A 16,287-nucleotide genomic window follows, 5' to 3' on the forward strand; every position below is an offset into this window, starting at 1 on the left:
ATGCTGCATATGAGAATCATCATGCAATTGTACCTCAGCAACCTGGGAATGGGGTGAGTATGCATGACCTTAGCAGGGACCTGGCTGTCAGGGACGGCTTGAACTGCTACAAATAAATTTACCTGCAAATGCTAGCAGAGATCAGGCCTGATTCTGCAAACACTGTGGTTTTGTTTGCAATGCATCAAGTGACAGTGATCTACCTGCAGTTGCTGGAGGAGAAGGGGGGGGGTGTTAAGCGTAGGGGCTAAATGCAGCTGCTGGCATATGCCGGGGCTGATCCAGCAAACCCTGCATTTTTGAGGACACTATACTATTGTGAACACTGGTATAGTGCTGATCTGATCGAAGATATTGATCCGTTCAGACATACTAGCAATGGAGATTTATTGTGTATGTGAGCGTGTTCCTGGCAATCAAGGGTTTAAATGTGATGACTGATGTAGTGGAGAGCAATCTGACGCTATCTGGGAGGGACGCTAACTGACACTAATACTATCCGAAGTCGCCGGTGACACTAACACAGTGATCAATAAAAAAATCTGTACACGGTATTAATGACACTGGTGAAAGAGCAGCGAAGGGGTTAACTGGGGGGCGATCAAGGGGTTAAATGTGACCTAGCTATGATTTTACGTTCTCAGTGTGCTGTTTTTACTCACGTGGATCTGCTTTCTTCTCCCTCTGGGACAGAATGTGAACATGGAAAAAAGATTGCATCATTTCTTGTACCTGTGTAAATGTAAACACAGCTACAGGATGATGTGTGACAAAGCAGGGATCAAATCAGCAGATCCATGCCTGAATCTGTTGATTGACCTCTCAGGCACCAAATCACAGCACCACCAGGTCAGCGGGCAAGCGCATGCCTCCAGCCCACGATCTTGGCAGGAGTGCAAATCACGTCTATATACACGTGATTTTGCGCAGAGAGTCTGCCCTGTAGCAGTATTATTGCTTTAGGGTGGACCTTAAATGGTTAAAATTAAGAAATAGCAGCATAGCATCATCACCAGATCTCAGCTCAAATCTCTTTGTAGCAACAGTAAAAGGCCTTAGAATTGATTACCTTTGATTCAGACTACAGGTATACAGCTATAAGGCACACTCACCTGGCTTTCAGAATAATGCTTAGGCAAATTAACTCAGAAGTTCATATTTTGAGCTCAGGTCCACTTAATGTACGCAGCGCTTCACATATATATTGTACAATCACATCAGTCCCTAACCCTCAAGGGGCGTACAATCTAAAGTCCCTAACTCACATTCATACATACACATACTAAGGCCAATTTAGACAGGAGCCAATTAAACTACCAGCATGTATTTTGAGTGTGGGAGGAAACCGGAGTACCCGGAGGAAACCCACGCAGACACAGGGAGAACATGTAAACTGCAGGCAGGCGATGCCGTGGTTGAGATTCGACCCAACGACCCAAGTACTGCCAGGCGGAAATGCTAACCATTTAGCCACTGTGCTGCCCTTTACCATAAAGTAAAACTACAGGCAAAACATTTGTCAGAACATCTGTCAGGTTTTTATTGCTGTCTCTGTCCCCGTTAGGGAGATTAACCATTTGTCCTGTTTACAATTATCAATGAAAGTGAAAGTAAAAGAAACCCCAAATTTTGAGTTGTCCCGAGAAAATTAAGAGGGGAAATCTTCCAATAAGTACACTGGTTTTGGTGACCTGGGGGTCCTCAAGAGATTCCCTGAATTTGCTATTTTGTTTGGTAATGGGATAAGAAGTGAATGTAAAACTCTATAATTGGACAAAGATGGCAAAAATAAACCCAGCAAGGGGTTATAATCCTCCATTCCACTTCAGCAATTGTTTTAGTTTTACCCACAATCCAAATTTCCCAGCTAAAAAGCTTAAAATCACAATGTTAATCCCTAGGAAGCATGTAAAAGTGAACTTGATTTTAGGCATTTATGTCAATGCAAACTAGGGGGGCAATTATACGCAACTAAGGTCTACATGTCTGTAATTGCTGCCTTTAAACATTCATCTTCAAAATGCCTAACTACAATTAAATCAGCATACAAAAGCAGCTCCTTACCTTAATCTGCCCATGCATCTGTATAATCCGGGAAATAGACTGGTTAACATCGAGCCTCTGACTCCCAATTAAAACCGGCATGCCTGCAAACTCTGAATGACTGCTATTAAACTTCCTCTACAATGGCTATGACGACTCTGCTCTGTCGCGCAAGGCACATTGGGAGTTTTAGTTTTATTAGACTAGCAGCTATAGAACAGGGAGACCGCAGAACTACAACTCCCGAACTGCTAGTAACTTCTATTTGTTGCCAGCAAGAAGACCTTATACACCACGGAAATTGTAATTACTGTGGATTAAGTCGAGGATTTCTGGGAATATACAGGGATAAGAATGTTATAATTATTATCAAATATGTTACGCTAATGTTATGATTATATTATGTACACTTACTATGTGAAAAAATCGTAATATGTTATGTTTGTATAATGTCTCAGTAGCCTTCAATGCTTGTAGAAAATATCACGGGAGCACAGTGGGTTTGCTTTGGGAGCCAATAAAGTGTGGCAGTTCAACAATATACAAGGTTTACGATGTAACAAACAATAATTAGTTTGTAGTTGAGGCATACCTCCCAATTGTCTCTCACATTTGTAGGAACTGTCCCTCTTTTTGAACAAAATCCCTCTTTCCTCCTCAGTTGTCCCTGTTTTGGATAGATGTGTACGCACACATTAACCACTTAAGGTTTTACCCCCCATGTTTTGCTATTCAGCCATGACCTACTTTAACTGGTAATTGCGCTGTCATGCAACGCTGTACCTGAATGAAGTTTAAATCATCTTTTTTTCACATAGATATAGCTTGCTTTTGGTGGTATTTGGTCAGCATTGGCGGTGTTTTTTAATATAAATGAAAGATAGAACATGGAAAAAAACTATATTTTCTACTTTTTGTTATAAAACACATCCAAAAAATTTTTAAACATCAAATTTCTTCATAAATTTAGGCCACAATGTATTCTTTATTAAAGAAAAATCCCAGTAAGTGTATATTGGTTTGTGTAAAAGTTATAACGTCTACAAACTATGGTATGTATACTGGAATTATTATCTATTTTTTTATACTAGTAATGGCAGTGATCAGCGCCTTACAGTGGGACTGTGATAGTGTCATAGGCAATCTGACACTGACATCACCAGCGACACTAATTCCTGCGATGGGGACAACTGGTGGAAGGATACACTGATGAGAACATCTGATGTAAGGGGACACTGTGACAGTGAACCTGATGTATGTGGACACTGTGATGATGGCACCTGATGGACGTGGACACTGATGGGAGACTCCTGATGTATGGGACACTGTGATGGGGGACACCTGATGTATAGGGACACTGATGGGGACACCTGTTGGATGTGGACACTGTGATGATGACACCTGATATATGAGGACACTATGATGGGGGGCACCTAATGGAATGGGACACTGATGACGACACCTGATGGATGAGAACACTGTGATGAGGAGACATGATGAATGGGGACACTGATCAGGACACTGTAATTAGGACACCTTATGGATGGGGGCACTGTGATGAGGACACCTGATGGATGAGGACACTGTAATGAAGACACCTGATGTATGGTGACACTGCGGTGGGACAATCTGATGTATGGTGACACTGTGATAAGGACACCTGATGGATGAGAACACTGTGATGGGGGAACCTGATGTATGGTGAAACTGTGATAGGAACACCTGGTGTATGGGGACATATAATGTACAGTATATTGGCACTGTGGTGGGAGAACCTGATGGGGACACCTGCCTGGTATGGGCTCCAGTGCATTTCTTTGTCCAGGGGCCCATGATGCTATTAAGATGGCATTGCACTGTCACTGTAATAATGACACTGGCTGGGAAGGGGTTAATATCAAAGGGTTAACTGTGTGTCTAAGGCCTAGTACACGTAAAACAGAATACAACTTCGAAAGTGATATAATGTATTGTGTTGTATTGTAATGTATTCTTCCGTTTCTGAGCATGCATGGTCTTGATCTCGCGATTTTTTTGTCGTAAAAATACTATACTTATAACACAAAAATTGTTTGTTCTGGTATGGTACAAGAAAAATGTTTGTGCTTGTCCCTTCGGATATTTTTACAAGAACTGTCGTGACCGCCTCTCGAAAGCTGTGTACTAACAGTCAGATTATCAGACAAATGCTTCGAAAGTGTTTTTTTTTTTCTGATTTTTCTCATTGTGTGTTCGAGGCACAACAAGTGTTAATGTGTGTAGTATGTGCTGCTTTTTACTAAAAATGTGTTTGTTCCTCTTGCTCTTCAGGCAGATGAAACACACAGATCATTCCCTCTGTACAGAGCCCTATGTGTTTGTCAACACAGGGCTCTTGGGCTGTGATTGGACACAGCCAATCAGCAGGTCTCAGCAATTTTTTAAAAAAACACCCCCCATGATTCTTAATACTCCTGCTATATAATGCTATATAATCAGGATACTCTAATAGCTGTATTCATTCTTTGTAATTATAAATCTGTAATGACTTACAGGATTCATGCAGGCAGGCAGCGGCCAGCGATGATGTGGGTATCTGAAGCATGCTCTTATCTATTTCTGGAAAATCCGTACAGCTGGCTACCGAGCATGAACCTCCCGATCTTTGCCTGTGCAGTTATGACACTATGCAATGCACTTTGTTGATAACAGGTTGGCATAGCCATAGCAGCATCGGCGTAAGTGACCCATTGTTATGGCAACCTGTCAATCAACTGAAAACCTGGAATGCAAGTGTGTCACTTCCGGGCAGGAAAATCTCACGTTTCTACCAGCATTAAATGCCCGAAGACTCCTGGGATATCTACAGTATGTCATCGATCACAGGAGTCTGCAGCCCAGGCTGATGACATAGTTGCCTAGGCGACCATGACCATAAGTAGCAGGGAAGAATGCTGAAATAAGGTAATTTCTTCATAACCTTCACTATATCAATATTCAAATATTAAATCACTAAAAGCACATTCCAAAGAGTTCTGGGACACCCTCCCAGAACTGGGTAACCGCAGTGTAGCTGTCATTCGGCTATAGCATGGTTACCAAGTGGTTAAATCTACTCCCAACTCCATTCTAAGCCTATTCTGTCTACCCTGTGAAAGGAAAGCTCTGTATACTTATCTATTTTGATGGCGCTCCAGTCTAGTTACATAATTGGCTCCCAGCGCTGGCTTCAGTGTAGAGGATGGACAGCTGACAACAGATGCTCCATAGTAAGCCTATGGGTGATGTCATCACCTCAGCTCTGCAGCCTTTGTCAGTGATCTCTCCTCTTCAGTGAAGTCGGAGCTGGGACCCAATCATGTGACCAGACTGGAGCACCTTCAGCATAGGTAAGTATACAGATTTTTGTATGCAGCCTGTGGGCTGAATGAAAAAAAAGAGAATAAATCTCTGCCAGAAAAAATGTGTGGTATGCCCACCATTAGAATATACCACCCTGCATCCACCCACTTCTAATGGTGGGCACACATTAGGTCGCACGGTGCCACATGTGCCAATTCCAAGATTGTACAAATGTCTAAATAGTGGCATGCTTGAATAAAAATTGTCCACGTATAAGTGGTACCCCAGATGGATAAAGGATGACACCAAATCCCCAACTATCCTGCTACTGCTCCCCATGTAGTCTGGGCATCCGGGGGGCTCCACATGACTATCTTTTCCCTCGTAAAACGTTTATGTATAGCCTGTTGCCCTCTCACAGGTCTTGTACATCTTGACCCCTTGTCTGGCACACTTGCTGGGGAGAAATTGTTTGAATGCAAGGCGGCCAGAAAAATGAATGAAGGACTCATCAACGCATATTTTTTGCTGGGGAGTATAGACATCTGCACATTTTTGCTTAAGGTGATTTACGAGGGGCCGAATTTTGAGAAGGCGGTTAATTCAGGGTTACCCCGAGGACGACAGTGTGTTGCCGTTGAAATGTATAAAACACAATATACTATAATATACTATCTATGCCTGGCCATGGCAGCAGAGAACATGGGCATATGATGAATCGGGTCTGTGGACCAATACAACCACAATTATTTTCTTTTAGTAATGCCCATATTGAGGGTTAGGCCCAAAAAAAATTTAAATTTAGAAAACGTAATGGGTTTCCATGCGAATGGTCTACCAAGATTTGAATTTGGGTTGATGACCATAAATTGTTGTGCATATAAATTGCTTTGATCCACAAACAATGCATACAGACCTTCCATGAAAAACAGCTCCAAAAAATCAAGGGGAGTAGATAAATTTTCTGTTTCCACCTGAATTCCGGGTTGGGCAGTGAATGGGGGGTGGACGGGTGCTGATTCTGAGAACACTGCAGTTTTGTGTGCAATGTATCAAGTGACAGTGACCTACTGACACTGCACTTGCTGGGGGAGAGGGGAGGGGGGTAAGCATAGGGGCTAAACGCAGGTGCTGGCAGGTGCTGGGGCTGATCCCGCTAACGCTGCGTTTTTGGGGACACTATACTAATGTGTACGCTGGTATAGTGCTGATCTCCTCAAAGATATTGATCCGTTCAGACTTTATACTAGCAATGGAGGTTTATTGTGTATGAGTGTGTTCCTGGCAATCAAGGGGTTAAATGTGATTACTGTTGTACTGACGGGCAATCTGACGGTATCTGGGAGGGGCGTGAAAACCATGGAGCGTGAATCACATATATATGTATTTTGCGCTCCATGCCTCCCTGTAGCTGTATTTCTGCTATAGGGTGGTCAGGAAGTGGTTACAGAAGCGGTTTGTGTTATGGCGCTGCGTTACTTTAACTGACAATTGCACAGTCATGCAACGCTGCACCCAAATTAAATTTACATCCTTTTTCCCACTAATTGAGCTTTCTTTCAGTGGTATTTGATCGCCTGTGCTGTTTTTATTTTTTGCGCTATAAAAAAAAAGGACCGACAATTTTGAGAAAAAAAGTAAAAAAAATGTAAAAATCAAATTTAGTCATTAATTTAAGCCAAAATGTATTCTGCAACATGTCTTTGCTAAAAAAAAAAATCCCAATACGTGTAAATTAATTGGTTTGCGTGAAAGTTATCGCATCTACAAATGGCAGTATAGATACTGGAATTTTTTTTTTAATACTAATAATGGCAGTGATCAGCAACTTATGGCGGGACTGCGGTGGACATTCTGACACTTGGGGGGGGATGGACTTGGGGGTCACTGACATTCCCAGTGACACCAATACAGTAAACAATGCAGCCCTGTTTGCCGATAATCACCGACCTTCGGCGGCTCCTCCCTGGCTGGGACCTGGTGATTGATACCCGCAACCGCGATTGGTGGCGCGGGTAGGGTGGTCGTGTGCCTCAGCATGCCCCCTACCTGGAAATGCAAAATCATGTATATATATATGTGTGATTTTGAGCAGCGGTGCCGCCCTGCCACAGTAAAAGTACTGTGGCTGGTCAGCAAGCTGTTAAGAAAAAGGCTGAGTTTTTCTTTAGTGTTAGGTCAGGTCACTAGGGATTATGGATTTACCTGTTCAGAAATTTATAATGGGCTATATGGGCATTGTTGTTATGGAATGTTGGACTGACAGCCTTGTCTTGACATCAACCAGAAGCATGTTTGAGAAAGGAGACAAAAGCTTTTGACAGCAGCAACCATCTGTAAAGACTTTGCCACTGATCAACAACAAGATCCACCTGCTCTGATTGTCAATTACCTGAATTGTTCCATCCGCTATCATGGTCAAGCACCTGAACTGTTCTATCTTGTCATGATGGTCAATGCAAACGTTCCATCTACCATGGTGGTCAAGTGTCTGCACGTCTATGACTTGTGAACTGTAATGCACACTGGGCGTTTTAATAATGCTGGTAACGTTAGCTGTGTAAAGTCACGTTAAAAACGTGCGGTTTTCAGTGTTTTTTAGCGTTTTTGCATTAGCGTTTAGCTGTGTTTTTCTGCATTTGCGGTTTTTAGCCTTTTTTTTTACCAAAGAATACATTTTTTTTTTTGCTAAAAAGTCCAAAAACGCTAGTTTGCAGCGATTTACCATATTGTTTGCTGCGTTTTTCAATGTTAGAGCGTTTTTACAGCTAAAAAAATCCTCTACAAACCCACTAGTTCTAGGGTTCTTTCCAGCCAAAAAACACCCCTGCCAAAAAATGTTGATTACAGTCTATGTGTGCATGGACACATAGGATAACATGTTGGGGAGTTTACTGGCTGTAGAAAAAAACATCAAAAGCCAAAAACAGCAGCTGTAAAAACATCCAGTGTGCATGAGGACTAATAGTTCGGAGGATAAAATGGACTTTGTATTCTACAGTTCTTTGATTTTTACAGTAGCTGCAATCTGATCATTGGATGTCTAAGGGCTCATATACACGGGGCGTTTGGAAAATTCTTCTGAATGATGGAAACTGACTGCTGGAAAACATAGGTTAAAAAAAAGTCAATTTAGCCGCGTTTGCATACCACATTTATGTGCATTTGCATTTAGAAGCATTTTTAAGAGATAACCTTAGGAGACCTTCCTAAATGCTGCAGTGTACATGAGCCCTTAGAATCTGCTGTTCAGATATGGAGACCTGTGACAAGCTTCTATGCTTCTAAACTCTTGAAAAAGAAAGTCTGATGTTTGTGTCTGTTCCTGTGCTTTCGAATTCATGAAAGGAAACATTTGGTGTTCTTTTGTTAGTCCAACATGTAGTTTTTTTTTAATGTTTTTTTAATTTTGGATTTTTCAGCCCTTAGATAGCTTAATTAGATTCCTGGTGTAGGTAAAATCAGACAGGGAAAGTAGACATCTACACGCTAGATAGACTTTAGATCCCCTATTTTTAATTTCAGGTAAATTTAACCAGAGGGTGGAAGAACACAATTATTCAGTTGTTTACAATAATTAGGTGCTTCCTCTTCACTGTTGACATGTTGCCTTTATATACAGTAGGAGGCATCACTGTTTGATATTTGTGAGCCAGTGGGGAAGGGTTGGGGAAATTGTATATTTTATATTTCGTTATTATTGTTGGCTCACTATATCTAAAAAGGAGACAAGGATGGTCACTTTAGATGACTCACACCAAACGAATGTTACTGAAAACTGGCAAAGTCATTAAAAGGTCATATTACCTGAATGAAGGGTGGGTTGTCAATTGCTTACACACAAGTCCAGTATATAACACAGAGCTAGACTGGAAATATTTGTCTTGACCTAGAGCATGTGTTAAGCATGCGTCTAATCCAGTGGTGTATTTTGGTTTTGTGCTGCCCCCCCCCCCCCATCTAAATTGAGAGCAAAATATAAAGAGGGAGAGAAAGAAAAAGAGAGATGAAGAGAGAGAGAGGGGCAGAAAGAAAGAGAAAGAGGGAGAGAAAGAGATAAAGAGACAGAGATAGAAAGATAGGGATAGAGATATAAAGAGAGTGAAAGAGATAAAGAAGGTGGGAGAGAAAGAGATATTAAGTAAGAGAGAGAGATGAAGAGGGAGAGAAAGATAGAGATTTGGAGGGAAATAAAGAGGGAGCGAAAGAGATCAAGAGAGAGATAGAAAGATAGAGAGAAAGAGATATAAAGAGAGAGAGAGAGATAAAAGGAGAGAAAGGAGAGATAAAGAGGGAGCGAAAGATAAAGAGGGAGGGAAAGAGAGAGATAGAAATAGACAGAGAAAGATAAAGATGGAGGGAGAGAGATAAAGAGAGAAAGATAAAGAGGGAGGGAGAAAAAGAGAGATAGGAGAGAAAGAAAGAAAAGAGGGAAATATAGAGACAGATAAAGAGTGAGTGATAAAGAGAGATCAAGAGAGAGACATAGAAAGATAGAGGGAGAGAGAGATAAAGAGGGAGAGAGAGAGAAAGATAGAAAATAGAGGGCAAGAGATATAAAGAGAGAAAGAGGGATGGAGAGAAAAAGAGATATAGAGATAGATAAAAAGGGAGAGAAGGAGATCAAGAGAGAGATATAAAGAGGGAGAGATAGAAAGAAAGATAGAGATAAAGAGAGAGTGAGAGAAAGAGAGAGAGAAAGATAAATAGGAAGGGAGAGAGGAAAAGAGAGAGAGAGACTAGGCTGATCAGATAGGATTCCCAGTGCAGCTGGTACTTATAGTCCTCCAGACTGTATAGATCTGCTCACTATAACAGTATATAACAGCAGTAGATGCAATATGCATATAGTAGAATTACAGATCTATGACTCCATAGCCAGAGCAGACAGGATCCTGGGTACAGCTGGTACTTGTAGTCCTCCCTGGTTGTGATCTCCCTTGACTCCTTGGAGCAGCAGATCCCATCCTTCCATCCTCCTCCTTGCTGTGCTGTCTCCTGATGACGTGTCTGCCTCTCTCTGCTCATACTCCCTCCATCCCCTCCGTACATACACTGACACTAGCAACTGTCATAGCTGCAGCCAGCCAGCCCCTCTCTCTGCTGCTGCGGATCGCTCACCTGTCACCCGGCTCAGCCCAGGAGCAAACCTTCTCTGACACCAAGCGCTGCGCTGATCTGGAGTGTAGCAGCCAGTGAGTGAGCTCATGCAGTGCCGGCCCTCACCTGGTCCCCATCGTCGGTCACCTGCCAGCTGCCTCGTGTGTCCCTTCTTCCGGGGGGGCAGTGCCACCCCCCTGAAAAATGCCGCCCTAGGCAAATACCTTGTTTGCCTTGCGGTGTATACGCCCCTGGTCTAATCTGATCATCGGCCACGCCATATAATGGAGGGACCCCTGGCGGAAACGGCTTCTTTAGTTAGGTATTCTTGTTATATTTTCTTTATCTATATCTGTCATTACTTGTAATACATGTTTTACTTATAAGTATTTGTGTGATCTATCTTTGCACATATTGTGCTAGACTGTGCTGGGTTTAATGTTGTATTTTTGTATTGTAAGCCATAGTACATTCAGAAATCATAGAAAATGTTTCAGATAAAGCTGGTTTAATTGAGATGCTAGTAGGTGATCAGGTGCAAGCCCATTCCTTTTGCTGAGTGGAATCCCACTGTTTTGAGCGAGAGACTGATGTACAAGGGAATGGTTGTATTGTCAGGAAGCTTCAATTTGTGGCAATAGTAAAAGCTTTGGGGGGGAGCAAAAAATCCCAATCTCCAGCCACTTGCTGGGAGTTCAGATTTTTAAAATACCTGCCTTCCAACAATCTCCTTTTTGTCTTCCTGGAGCAGCTGAAAGCTAGCATCTACACCTCACCCTCCAACCAGTGAACAGCTGCCGTAGGTGGAAAATCTACGGGGATCAGTTCTAGTTAATGCATCACCCGCTGCCCCTCCTGTCCTTGTTCCTTCTTTTTTTGCTGCCTGGCCCCTCCTCTAAGTGCTCAACTTTCAACAGGGCTCCTAAAAAAGTGTCAAAAATAATACAAAATAAAATTGTATAAATAAAAACTAACACCATCCACTGCCCTACTGACATTGTCCACTGCTCTACTGACTGACACTGTCCATTGCTCTACTGACTAACATCAACCTCTGCCCTACTGACACTGTCAACTGCCCTGCTGACTGACACTGTCCACTGCTCTATTGACTGAAAACCACCTCTGCCCTACTGACACTGTCCACTGCCCTACTGACTGACACTGTCCATTTTTAAGGTAGGCTAAGTTTGTATTTTGACAGTGACATTTGTTTTATTATATTTTTCTACATTTTTCTTACTATTTAGTTAGGCCTTGCTAGTTGGTAATTTCTTTTTTTTTTTTAATGGAGCTGAACCCCAGTGATATTTGATATTTTTTATGTTGTTCAGATAGATCTCCACCTCTCAAAGGTTGCCTACCCCTGCCGTAGAAGATGTTCCACATATAATGCAAAAAAATGAACAGGAATATAAATTACCAAATAAGTCGCATATAGTGCCATGAAAAAGTATTCATACCAGTTGACATTTTTCACATTCTGTCATGTTACAACCAAAAATGTAAATGCATTCTTTTGGGATTTTATGTGATAGGCCAACACGAAAAAGCTCATAATTGTGAAGTGAAAGGAAAATGATAAATGATTTTCAAAATTGTTTACAAATAAATATCTGAAAAGTGTGGCATGCATTTGTATTCAGCCCCCTTTACTCTGATACCCCTAACTAAAATCTAGTGGAACTAAATGCCTTCAGACGTCACCTAATTAGTAAGTAGAGTCCACCTTCGTGTAATTTAATCTCAGTATAAATACAGCTGTTCTGTGAAGCCCTCAGAGGTTTGTTAGAGAACAATCGTGAACAAACAGTATCATGAAGGCCAAGGAACACTCCAGACAGGTCAGGGATAAAGTTGTGGAGAAGTTTAAAGAAGGGTTAGGTTGTAAAAAAAATATCACAAGCTTTCAACATCTCACAGAGCACTGTTCAATCCATCATCCGAAAATGGAGCTAGTATGGCACGACTGCAAACCTACCAAGACATGGCCATCCACCTAAACTGACAGGCCAGGCAAGGAGAGCATTAATCAGAGAAGCAGCCAAAAGGCCCATGGTAACTCTGGAGGAGCTGCAGAGATCCATAACTCAGGTGGGAGAATCTGTCCACAGGACAGGTATTGGTCGTGCACTCCACAAATCTAGACTTTATGGAAGAGTCGTAAGAAGAAAGCCATTGTTGAAAAATCCATAAGAAGTCCCATTTGCAGTTTGTGAGAAGCCATTGGGGGAACACACGCAAAATGTGAAAAAAGGTGCTCTGGTCAGATGAGCCAAAATGTAACCTTTTTGGCCTAAAAGTAAAATGCTATGTGTGGGTGTGCTCTCGTCATGGACGGATAAGGACGTGGGTTTGCTGAGCTCCAGATCCAAGGCACTCTCACAGCCACTCTACCTAACAGCTACCCCACATTAATGGCTCTCCTGACTCCGCTGGAGAACAGAACATTCTCTTTATGAAGCTAAACGTGCTCCTGCGGACATGCCAGTCCTATTATGAATATGGTGACAAGTGTTGTAGTTTGCTGGCCAGCGCATTGAAAGCTCAGAATGCCCGATCATTTATCCCTGCCCTATCCATGCCCTCAGGCACTAAAATGAATTCCACCCCAAAGTTAGCTGATGCCATCTGCACATTCTATTCTACTCTTTATAATTTGGGATCGGCCACCTGACCTCAGACCTTGCTGATATCACCAATTAATTACAGGAGGCCAATCTTCCTGTTCTTACACAAGAAGAACATGAATCTCTGAGCCAACCAATATCAGCTGATGAGCTAGCAACAGCGATAGCGGCAACCCAGCCCAGTAAGGTGCCTAGTCCCGATGGCTTTATACATGCATACTACAAAACTTTCCTTCCTCAACTTACGCCCCACTTCCTGGAAGCCTTTAATGCCATCACTGAGGGACGGTCGGTCCTCCCCATCCTACTTAGGGCCTGTATCATAGGCATACCGAAAGATGACAAAGACCTACTACTCTGCAACAGATACCATGCCATTTCTCTTCTGAATTGTGACATCAAGCTGTTCACTACAATCCTTGCGACCAGATTGAACGTTTTATTGAAATGTCTCATATCCCTAGACCCAGTGGGAACATTCAATCCAGAGAAGCAAGGGACCATGTCAGGGCTCTGTCCTCGGCAGAGGTGTTAGGAGACCTGGCACCCCTGCCAGTAACTTGCATGGCCGCAGAAGTTCATATCAGCTCAAATTTGGCGCCAAACGGCCTTTATAAGGAAGCCCTGCACTACTCTCAGTTGCTGGTTGATCTCTGGCTCCCTAGTACCTTCGTTCCCTTGCTATCCTGACTTGATTTCCTGTTATTGACTCAGCTTGCTCCTGGACCTGTCTGCTTTGTTTAACCCCGAACTACCTCTGGCTTGTCTAATGGATCTTCTCTCCTGCTCTCTGTGTATGACCTCGGCTATCCCTTGGCTTGAACTGTGATCCTCTGTTCTCTGGAAGACCTGCATACCTCGCACAGGTGCTCCCTGCCTGCAGACCCCATCTCAGAGCATCAGCCATGCTCCTGGGTGGACCACCAAACAAGCACTCCCACAGGTTACCTGTGCTACTCTGGGCCTGACTCCTGCTGTTGCACCTTCAGGGGAGTCTAGAACTTAGCCGCAAGGGAAGCCCTCTCTCCATTGGCCTCTGTCACCAGGTACGTGATAGACCATCAGAATTTTGAACATTATAGATTCCGCCAAAAAACAAAACACTCCCTTACTACTTCTATCCACTGCCATTGAAAAGGCATTAGAGTCAATTGGACCTTTCTTTCTGAAACTCTTAAACATTTTGGAATGCCCTCGATCTTAGCTTGGATTATTGCCCTTTGTCTCCCTTTACTACCGTCCGGGTCAATGGCTTCAATTCAGACCCTTTTGTAGTTTCTAACAGCCCCCTTTCACCTCCCCTTTTTGTTCTTACCCTATAACCTTTTCTCCAACACATCCGCAACATTTACCATCACAAAGTCGCTGCATATGTGCATGACATCCTTTTCTACAAGGAGGTCTAGTCGGGCTGGAACTTTCACTTAGGATGGACTACTAAAAATGACCAAGCCTGTGTCAAGGTCCTACCTTTTCCCAGAGGTTATGCTGCTCCATGTGCTGGCATCCATCTTGGGTTTCTGCAAAGCATGGTGGGAGCCTTTTATGCTTTCAGGCCTCTGCGGTCCATCCCCCAGAGGGGTGTGGTTGAGCACATTTAAGCCTGTTGTCTGCACTTGCTCTTTGCATTCGTGTCCTGTTTGATAGTGTCGTTGCAAACTCTTATTCTACTCCCGTGGCTCTCCTGGAAACTGACTCAGCTTTGTCCAAGACTATTCTCAACCTTATCCCTTTATCTGACCTCCCGTTGCTGAACCCGGCTTGTGACCCGTGTATTCTTGTCTACCGTTCTGTACTGTCTGTCCCGCTGTTATCGACCCAGCCTGTCCGTCTACGCTATCATTCTTATCTGGTTCCTACCAGCTATACGCCATTGGCGGCGGCCATTACCACAGCTGGGGTTTCTAGGGGGCCGCGACCTGGTTCCTGGCTGCGTCAAGTCCATCCCCACCATCAGGGGCCCTGGTGAAGGGCAGCCAGGGGCTTAGACTCCGCGCCCTGAGGGACTCCGGTCTGTGGGTGGTGGTTGTCGTCAGTCGGTGCGTGACCCTGCATTAGGCCTGCCTGTCTATTCCACAGCTCATGCCCTGACAGCCTGGGAGCTCTCTAGTACTGACAACGAGACTTAAGTTAATCAGATTACTAAGTCAGCAGGCCAATTAACTGTAATAAAAGTGTAAGTGTTACTACTTCAGTTCTTATCTGAGAACCATTGCTGCAGAGAGGTGAATTTCAGTGGGCTGTGTTCTTCCCTCCCACAGCTGTGCTTACTAAGAAGGTTCATTGCCAGAGGCATATTAAACCTTCTGCTGGAGTCCTGGAATGGTGGTAGAAGAGATAGAGTGGTCTCCCAGTTGTTAAAGTGGAACTGCACTGCATCTGAGCACCACAAACCAAAAATGCTATTTAATTCATTGTTAATATTCAAAGCAAACTCCCCCATCCATCCATGTCTCTATGCTTTATTTTGCTGAGAATTAATTTTGAAAAACACCCCTTGGCATTTCTGGCAGTGGCCATCTTCAGTAATGGCAGATGATTCATATAGCATGTACTTCCTGGAATCCATCTTCCCTTTGCTCAGGCATTGGCTGAGCTGAGAACCCTCCCTCTCCTCCTGGGATACATGACATCATTTATATAATTATATAAATCAATGTTAAGGTGCTGTTAAAGTGCAAAACGGTGACTAAAATAAGTATAGTCCATAACGTGTTCAAAACCCAAAAGAGTCTTCAAAAAGCTCCAATGCCTGGATTCGTGGATGAGGTGATAAAGGTATAAAGATTGCGCACTCACCAGATACGCAATCCTTATTTTACTATACTATACTATACTTTTCTTTAGTCACCGTTTTGCACTTTAACAGCACCTTAACATTGATTTATATAATTATATAAGTGTATATTTATCAAGTTAGAGCTGCACCTCTCCCTTTTATGCATTCTGATTATTGTGAAGGTTTTTATGGTACCTTTTTGGTGTTCAGCTGCTATTTTCTCGTTTTAATTTTGTTCACTTATTGATTTTATAAGTTGTTTTAAGCGCTCACTTGTCTTGAGATTTACATGACATCATTTGCCTAGGCAAGGAAACCAGGAAGCAGCTGAAGAAATTAAAAAAAAAAAGGTTTAAAACAAGGAAATATGATATAATTTCCTATCCATTTACTAATGCTAGCTGTATAAGGATT

The 16,287-nt window shown here is 42.8% G+C and overlaps 1 long non-coding RNA gene across 1 annotated transcript; it reads left to right on the forward strand.

Annotated features, from left to right (window-relative positions):
* The first annotated feature begins 2,316 nt into the window (after nt 1-2,316).
* LOC149431288 (uncharacterized) lies at nt 2,317-4,053 on the forward strand. The gene is made up of 2 exons (XR_016309337.1): nt 2,317-2,346; nt 3,135-4,053. It is a non-coding gene; the product is annotated as an uncharacterized LOC149431288 (long non-coding RNA).
* Nucleotides 4,054-16,287: the final 12,234 nt, after the last annotated feature.

This window comes from Staurois parvus, unplaced genomic scaffold (genome assembly GCF_062004578.1).
Source record: "Staurois parvus isolate SC_StPar_1 unplaced genomic scaffold, SC_StPar_1.0 ptg002300l, whole genome shotgun sequence".
NCBI lineage: Eukaryota > Metazoa > Chordata > Amphibia > Anura > Ranidae > Staurois > Staurois parvus.